Source organism: Chenopodium album, chromosome 15, assembly GCF_948465745.1.
Source record: "Chenopodium album chromosome 15, dcCheAlbu1.1, whole genome shotgun sequence".
In the NCBI taxonomy this organism is placed as follows: domain Eukaryota; kingdom Viridiplantae; phylum Streptophyta; class Magnoliopsida; order Caryophyllales; family Amaranthaceae; genus Chenopodium; species Chenopodium album.
This window is the reverse complement of record NC_137848.1, coordinates 48,467,076-48,477,224: the sequence shown is the minus strand read 5'-3', so window position 1 is coordinate 48,477,224 and position 10,149 is coordinate 48,467,076.

The window sequence follows — 10,149 nt, the reverse complement described above, 5'->3', positions numbered from 1 at the left end:
TGCGGTTGATCTTGATGAGAGATACGGTATATTGCACTCACATAACAATTCCACATAAAAATAAAATAATAAAAACACTAACAAACATATCTGATCTCACAGATGTCGTGGGTGTAGTGTTATTTGTGGAAGAAAAGCCAAGGAAAGTTGAAGCCAGAGATGGAAAGAGAGAAAGCTTGGTGCGAGAAATAGTCATTACCGATCAAAGGTTAGAATCAAAACAGCTAAATGTTCATTTATACAAAAAAATATTATTTGATACATATTACAAATTAAATCACTAACAATAAGCATTTCATTTAACAGTTGTGATCAACCGCTCACCATCTCGCTGTGGAATGATCTAACAGCACCAAAATACTTTGACAAATTACCTAATTGGGCAGAAGCATTCCAGGTTATAGGTTTTAGGGATCTTAAACCATATACTCGCCGTGGTAAGACAAAAGCTACTATACTTTAGTTCATTAAATGATTCATTGCTATAAGTAAATAATCATTATCTGTTTATTTAGGTTTTTCTATGAATTCTGGTATGTCCACTCGAATAATCTATGAACCTGAGGGAGATCGCGCACGTGCGCTGTCTGATTGGTAATCTCCAAAACTTAACTCAACAAAAACAACAACTTTTACAGTATGCTAATCATCTCTATAATAAACAATGTGCAGGGCTAACCTGTTCTACCAGAAGGTAGTAGATAGGCAAGCTAGAGTATTGGATGTTAGGTACCCAAGTGAAAACAAAAAAATACTTTCAATTGTTGAGCTGAAGTAGAGAAAGGTGAAAATTAGTTCATTACAACCTCTTCTAAGAAGTTCACAGCTCAGTGGTAATTAAGTGTGCAGGCTCTAACTTATATTTTGTAAATTATAATATATATGTAGCCAAGCAACACCTTACAGGATGAACTTCTATGGATAGAAGTAACCATTCAGTATGCAAAATTAGAAAAAGTGAATGCATATACAGGTTGTTCAAGCTGCTGGAAACGCACCAACCTTCCATTGTAGAAGCGCTATTCTTTCTCTTCTTGTTCAAAGAAAGAATGCATTTGCACTGAGAGGTATAACTTCAGCTCTTTTTTAGAACCATCCCTATTTGTTAATATTATACCTAACAAGAATTATTGTAAATTTGTGCCAGGATTACCTTTAAATTTGAGGCGAGCGATGACACAGGAACTATGGTATTCACCACATTCAACGATGACACGGAAAGACTGTTTAGGATAAGTGTAGCTGAAATCTATGCCATAAAAGAAGCGGTAAATTACAATTACTGTGTACCTACATTCTAATTTTCAGAACAGTTTATATATGCTCTGTAAACTTCCAAAGAATACACGAAAGTTCTAACTTCATAAAGTTTAATTACAAGCAAGAATATAGTTAAACCTAGGATTAATCAAATTGGATTTAACCAAGCAAGACTATACTTAGGTCTAGATTAAACCAAGAATAGTGGTTTTTTAATGAATAATCAGCAATGAGATGTCAAAAGGTCCAGTAAAGACAAACATGTAAAGTAGTCTTTATGTTATGCTTCAGTGACCTAAAACACAAAAAAAAAACATTTTTAGCACAAATGTCAAAGATGAAAATGCTTGGCCTTAATAAAGCATAAACTGTAGAGTAATGTTGCTAATTAGTCCCCCCTAGAGAAATATAGAGAGAAAAGGGGAGGAAAAAAATGAATAAAGCATAAACTGAAGAGTAATGCTGCTAATCAGTCCCCCCCTGAGAAATATAGAGAGTAATTACTACTTACGAGTTTTGAATTAATACTAATATTCACATAATATTGCCATAATGTTGGCATAACGCGTACAAATTTTAAATACAATACAGGATAATCATGATGCATTCAAGGCAATTCAAGAAATGCTTAGCAGCACGCCGTTCTACATTAAAGTAGGCCCGACATCGCATTTAGGGCAGAACAATGTCCTAGAGTGGACTCTCAAAAATATTGAACTTAAAGAAGATCCTGAGATACAAGAAGCTTTGCAACCATTTGATAGCAGCTCCAACCAAGCAAAAGATGCAAATGAAAAAGATGCACAGCAGACTGTGGAATTAGGAAATCCTGAACCAGTCATTCCAACCCCAAACATCAAAAGTTCTTCACAAAAGCATACACAAGAAGACCCTTGCACTGAGACACTTGAGTCACCTCAGCAAGATATTGAATCGCTTAAGCGCAGGAAATCTTTAGGGAAAAGCCCTATGGAATTGGAGGGTAAGGAAAATGAGTCCCAGCTGCCTCTATCACAAGTCCGTGCAAAGAAAAAACTTTGCTTTGGCGGAATGACCCCAGAGAAGCACACCACAAGCCAAGACCTAGAGATATCTCCAGAAAAGGATCGTGCTGAAGATGTAACCGTGCCACTAGAAACTGGGCAGAAGCAAGCCAAACCTGTAATTGTGAAGACTGAGAAATTAAAATAGTCTTCCATCGAATCTGCCACCGAAGATGATAAGTCCCTGAACTGCAGGAAAATATATAGTAGCCTAATGAAGTATTGCACATCAACAATTGAAGGTGCACTATCCGCACATCCTTTAAATACTAAATCTTTTGCTAGACTAAAAATATATAAGCAACTATAAGAACTTTGCTTTTGCTGGAATTACAGAACAGCTCAAAGTGCTAAGCATAATAGATAGTTGCCTAGGTATTTTATATAAGACCCCAGCATCATGTAGCACTAAATCTTCAGTTTAATTTCTTAGTTTCGTGTATATAGGAGTAAGATGCTGTAGAGGATAATCTTTTGAGGGTTTCCCAGGAACAGTAACAATAGTTAGTGTTCATGGCAAACACCATACTAAGATCATGGCCTGATGTACTGCTAAATTAATGTGCATGTTAAATTCTATCTATAAAAATATAGTAGTTTATATGTGTTGCTTTTATGAAATTCATTATTATGCTGTTTTTATAAAAATTCCCTGAAATTATGAAAAATAGTCAACAGGGTACAGAGCATAATCATCTTATGAAAATTCACATTTAGTTAGCACTCGGATAAGCAGGGCTATTCTAAAAAAACATTAATACTAAAAAATAAAGGGTAGATTGTACATTATATGGCCAAAACAACCATAAACTGTAGCCATGTGAATCTAAATAAGGGAAGGCACCTTCATGGACTGCAAATACTTTAGCTTTGTAGTTTGAAATGAAAACACTTTGAGCAAGCTTCTTAAACATGTGCAGATTCTAAAGCCAATTCACATACATGTATCTTCTCAAATAAGTCACTCAATAATAAGCTATAATAAATCCATAAGAATGGCAATCTGAATAATTAAAGTTTAAAGCAGCAACTTGAACTACCAAAATGGCATTGGTTAGCTTTAAGAGTCGCAGAAATCTTATTTCTCTTTAGATTTATAAATAAGCATTACATATGAGGATCTTTGCCATAATACAAGAGCAAATGAAAGGTATTTCTTCAAACTCAACATTAGTTTTATTAAAATCATTACATTACAGAAAATCTTTACTCTTCACCACCGGAGAAAGAGCTGTGCAAAGGTTCAATAGAACTGAACCTTTCTACCATGGAAGATGAAAATATCCTTACATGAAAGGTCCTCTTTCCACCGTAGTAAATTTTAAGAGCTTCACCTTCACATATGTGATTATCATTCACAAACGCTTCCCACCCAAAATCTAAACACATATACTCCCTGCTATGCTTTGTAACTTTGAGAAGTTGGACATTCCAAACCCGACTATTAAAACCATGTACAACTTCCACTGGGCTGAATACACTCGATAACATAGGAGTCTAACTGTCCGGTAACTCCTACAAAATACATTACAACAATCATTCACAGAACTGAAAAGGGAAACAAACACACCTAACAAAAAAAGAAGTCATCATACACAAAATAAAGAAAACAAAAATTGTAAAAAATATACGGAAACACCTTGCTTACCAACTTATCCCAATATTCATTTTGGAAGAATACCAAATGGCTAGGCAAATTCTTGTACTCAGTCATATTTCCTATAATCAATACAAGAAATCATAAACATGGTGCATACAGCCATACATAGATGCTAAACAAAATCAATCTACAAATCAGAGACATAGACACACACAATATAACCATTAACAACGACATTCGATTTCAATCAAATGTTGTTCAGATTATGTGCATATACACAAGTATACCAAACAACAATTATTAACAATGAAAATTTAGCAACTCATTCTGTAAAAAATTCATTAAAACAGCAATGCTAACTAAGAAACACATTAAGATACCTCATTAGAACGCTTTTTAAATTACTTTCTAAGTACAAACTATATAGCATACTATCACACACCTATAGACGATCCTGCTTATATATTATATCAACTAAAGAACAATCTACAAAAGAAGTATCAATGACAATAACTCCCATTCAAATTTGCATTAATGAATGTTGACCATATTCAAAACAACTCATTACCAATGTATTTATCAGAAGTATGAATGATAAAATGCCTACATTGACTATAACTCAAATGCATTCAAACTTACTAACTACTATCTTACATACACATGTAACATATATACAGTCACAAAGTAACTGCAAATGTTTAATGGAATCAAAGACCATCAACGATCTAAGTAACTATTATCTTATAAGTCAACACTAATACTTGATATACGGACTTATTTAGTTTCAAAATCAAAACAATCTAGGCAACTTCATTGTTGGAATTGAAGCCTTGTACAATTTTCTCTCTGAATTAGCCAAAGCAAATCTAATTATGGTGTTGTAGCCATGTGAACCTTTGACAGAAAACACAGACAACACAGCCAAAGAAAAGCAGCAGCTTGAGCAGTATATAGGATGCTTCAGCAAAAGAAAAACGCATGCATGAGCTGTCTAAATTCATCTTCCACCATTCATTTAAAGCTGTAGAAATGTGAACCTTTAACAGAGAAAAGAAAAGCAAGCATTAATAATACAAATATCTCTGCACATTATTAAAGAGAAGAAGATGCCTAAACCTGCCATTATTCAAAGAACACAGACATAGCATGTTTAACTCACTCAATTTGCTATCTTACATAATCTTTCTTTTTCTCCTCCTTTGTTATGCTAAGCATCACATACTTTTCTTTCAAATGAAGATATAGTTTAATAAAACGTGAAGCAGCAAATATAGTTTAAGGACCAGAAACTCTTTATCAAAATTAAACACAGTTAATAAAACGAATGTGATAGAGATAACCAATGAGAAGTTCACAAACAGCAAACACGTGGCCAGAAAACTACAAATCATAAGCGAAAATTATTAATGGAAGAAGCTTTCGCTAATTGGACATAAAAAAGTATACTTAATAATAGTGAAAAGTTTGAGTGATTTCGTCATCTATCCTAATAAGCTACTATTAATTAAGCTTTCGTTAATTTCTCACAAATTTTCTATTGATAATTCTTAAGGTGAATTCGATTTTTATGATATAATCTATCCTAATTACATTAAAGGATAAACAAGGCAATCTTTACTAAAATAGCTCATAAAATGTAACACATATATTAATCAAATTAGAATGTAGGTTACATGTAACATTAACTAAAAAAAAAAAGCAAATTAAATCTTTACTAAAATAGCTCATAAAATGTAGAATACACTTGACACTAAGCTAATGAAAATTGCAAAACGAATGTAATTAGGATAGATTAACAATATGTATTAAGTACAAACAATATGTGATTAGGATAGATTAATAAAATCGCACGGAATATCTTAGACACTAAGCTTAGGTCAATCAAAATTGTGAAAGTTAATATTTACTAAATCACCATTGATGCAAAATAATAAAGCCATTGATAAATAAACAGTGACAAAGGGTTAATAAAATTACTACAGGACAAAGTAATTAACCCAAAAGTTTTTTTAAAAAAAAATCACACATTTTTTACTATAAATACAACACAAAATCTGAATGTACAAAAAGCAAACAATTCATACCGACACATTATAAAAGAGAAAGAAAACAAAACATCTCAACAAAAAGCAAAACACATATTCCTTATTCATCCTAGCTTACAAAATGTCTCAAACATTAACTACAAAAAATTATCAATCCCACCTTCCTCTTGTCAACCAAAAAACAATTTCAGCTTACATAAAAATATCGTTCCATCAATAAATAAAAGCACAATCAGCAGCAAAATTAATGGTAAAGCAGGGAATCAACACCAAAGTTAGTGGTAATGTATTCCCTTAAAATACACTTTAATATAATTATGTTGCCGTTGGTTGAATTCACTGCGTAAGCAACATATTAATATTAAAGTGTGTCAATAAAACCCAAGTTATGCATTGAAGCAAATGGGGTTGGTGTTTATGTAAAACAAATGGAATTAATTTCCATCGGATAATTCCAACTCTAACAAAAAAACTTGGGAGAAGTGTGCTAACATGAGAAAATTTATAATTTTAAGAATTTTTCATGTTTGGTACATGTACATATATTTATTTAGGTCGGTTGTCAATAAATAATATTATATAAATTTTGACAACTAAACACCTAAATAAAACCCAAGTTGAGTGGTAGAGCCAATGGAGATGGTGTTTACATGAAACAAAATGGGATAATATTCCATAACAGTAAACCAACTCCTACCAATCAACTTGGGAAAAATAATTTGGAGGATTTTGCACGTTGGATGCAAATGAAAAGGGTTTTACATATCATTAGAATAATTTGTACTTTGAAGAATGAAAAGATGTAAAGTTACAATAATACCTTGTAATTCTTTTTACTGACACAATCAATAATATAATTAATTTTACTTATTAAACGTACTTTAGTCCTTTTCCATTTTCATATTTCCATGTATTCGTTGCATTCATTTCTTATATTCCGCAAGTTAACTAGCTAATATTGCTTGATATGCTTACTTAATCGTGATAAATAATAATATAAGTGAAATAGAGAAGTTTTAGTGATGCTACACATTTTATTTCCTTAAATTATATTACAACGCATAATTATTCCTTTAAATCAATATTAGATAAAACGATATGTGTTAAGTGCGAAAAGCTAATGAAAATTGCAAAAGGAAAGACATACTTTACTTAATAAAAATAAAATAAAAGGAACTATATATGACGAGCTTATAAACTGAATAATTAGTAGGTTACTCCAACAATCTATTATCCATTATTGAATTTAGGATGAAATCATGACATGCTAGATTTGTATGTGTACTATTGTTTCATTAAAAAAGGAGAATGCTTAACAATCTTAGCTTACATTTAAGATTAGAGGAGCTAAGGAAGTGTGTGCATGTGCCACCCATAAGATTAATTTTTCATTAAAGTTTCTATAATTAAGGCAAATTATTACCCTATTGTCTCGAGGCTTTGTCCTTAACAAACACTTTTTAATCTTAGTTTATAATGAAAACAAAGACCTTTTTATTTGTTAATCTTTCAGTCCTAATTATTATCATGCCGTTTATTTACATTCTTTATTTAGTATTATTTACATACACAAAATCAAACCATTTTTATTATAGAGATATCAAGATTAATGTCAAAACTAAAGTGATGGTGGAAAATGCATCACCAAGTACCGACTTATATAAATTATTATGTGCTCATGTGGCTTTGATTTCTAATAAAGAGAGATGTGTGCAGAATTGGCAAAATTGTTAGTTCAAATAATGACATACCTACCCAATGTCTTGTGGGATCCATAAAAGTACCTCATCATCTTTTCTTTCAAGCCTAGCTAGCGGAATCAAAATTACTCTAAATTGGAAGAATTAATTCATTTCGTTTAGCCATATATACATACAAGATAGAAAATGCACTCATACAGTATTTTGCTTTTATAATGTTAAAATGAATACAAGTTGCTCCATTAAGTCAAAGTTGTTTTGCAGTTAAGTTTCAGTATTGAATATAATCATAACAAGAAATAATGAAAATTAATAATAATAATAATAATAATAATAACCACGATATTTATAACCTCATGGTTAGATATACTTTGTTCCATGATTAAATAAGCTAAAGGATTTGTGTAGGGTGTATAATTGGCCAAATCATGATAACATTGATAAAAAGATTCGATCCATGCAAAAGTATCTAGCCAAGAAAATAGTTCCTTCAATGCAAAACAGATAAAAACAAAACCTCTAAAAGTCTATCCCCACATCAAGTGCTACCAATACAATTTGCAAATTATTTTTTAAAATGGAAAACAATATTATTTTGCTATAAATATAGCACTAATATTCTTCATACACACCTACGAAATACCAAAAAAAGGTAGAGAAACAAAAATCCTCAAACAACATATAGACCTTATACAAATCCTTTGGCTCACCTTACTTACAAAATGTCCCAAACAATAAATCCAAAAAATAATAGTTCTCATCCACCTCTTATCAACCAATAGATATTATCAAGCAACACATTGCATCATCAATAGATATTATCATCACAAAAATAATCCAAACCAAGAATTCATAATACCAACCTTTTTTGTAACAAGTTGATAAAAAAAGGAAGAAAACTAAAAATGATAGTGTACATAAATTAATTCAGTAATAAAGTACATAATAATATTTAATGTTTTAAACTTCTAATTTACAAACTAACAATATTTAATTTTATATACAATAATATTAGATCATTAAATATAAATCTTATATATCAGTAAGATCTGTCAAAATTTTATGTATAGTTGTACTATTGAATCTATCAGAATGAATAACTAATTCATAAATAAATAAAATAAAAAAATAACAAAAAACACAACAGTATTTTTTTTTAAAAAAGGACAAGAAATACTGCATTGATAGAAAGAAACAATAGTACACTTACACTGAACATTAACCCTTGGCAATAATTGCAATAACAAAAAAAAAAAGAAAAAAAAAACATCAAACAATTTCAAATAAAACGCAACCATAGGATAATTCCATAGTAATGTGTGTACTATATATATATATATATATATATATATATATATATATATATATATATATATATATATATATATATATATATATATATATATATATATATATAATCCCATATTCTTCCTATAAAACCAACTACTTGATATCTCCCATAAACAACAACCCAGTAAAAAAAAAAAGATATAGAAGAAAAACTTGAAGCTACAATTAAATCACCAACATCTCCTTCCACTTAAAAAAAGCCCATTTAAACTATAAATTTCCAAACACATCAATCATATCTCTTATGCATACACAACGTCTCCAAAAGCAAATCAAAAAACATGAAAGTTATTATCCATTATTTATCAACAAAATACAAATCCACTTATCTATACATTCTATTCTAAACAATCAACTCATATACACTCAGCAACAAAGTCGGTGGTAATAGTAAACTTCAATATAATTATGTTACGACCACTTAAATTCACTTAGTCAGTAATATATTTATTTTAAAGTTTATCAAAAGTTAATTAGGTTTATTGTCAACATAAAAAAATAATTATCAATTGACAATTAAACACCTAATTAATATCCGAGTAAGACATTCAAGCAAATGGGCTCGGCATTTATGTCAAGCAAATGGGATCAACTTCTACAAAGTGAAGGTTACTCCTAACAAGCAGCTCGGGAAACTAATAAATAAGCTTGAAGTTTTTATATATGTTATAGATTACAATATCTATCAAAAAAGAATATTGTTTATTTCATTCCATTACTTTTTAATTTCTATACAATTTAAAGTTCGTATAAATTCCATTCACATTATCAATTAAAGTTATATAGCTATATATTATAAACTATTGGCATTTAATTCATTGCAATAACTACACTATCTATCAACAAAATCAAATTCAAACCTAATCAATTCAAATAATTAAAACTAATGTTGATGATGTCTGAAAGCAACGACCAAAAAATAAAATTTAAGTCCAATGCCATATTCACATGCAAATAATATCCTGCCGAATTTGCACTATTACTAAGTATATTTTTTTTTTTTTTTTTTTTTTTACCTTTTCAAACAAAAAAAAATAGTATAGTTATTCACTTATACTCTTATTGTACAGGCCTTTAAATTGTCCTCTTATCACACATACTTATCTATAAGCCATTTAAATACTCAATCTCTTAGTCAAAGACTAATAGTC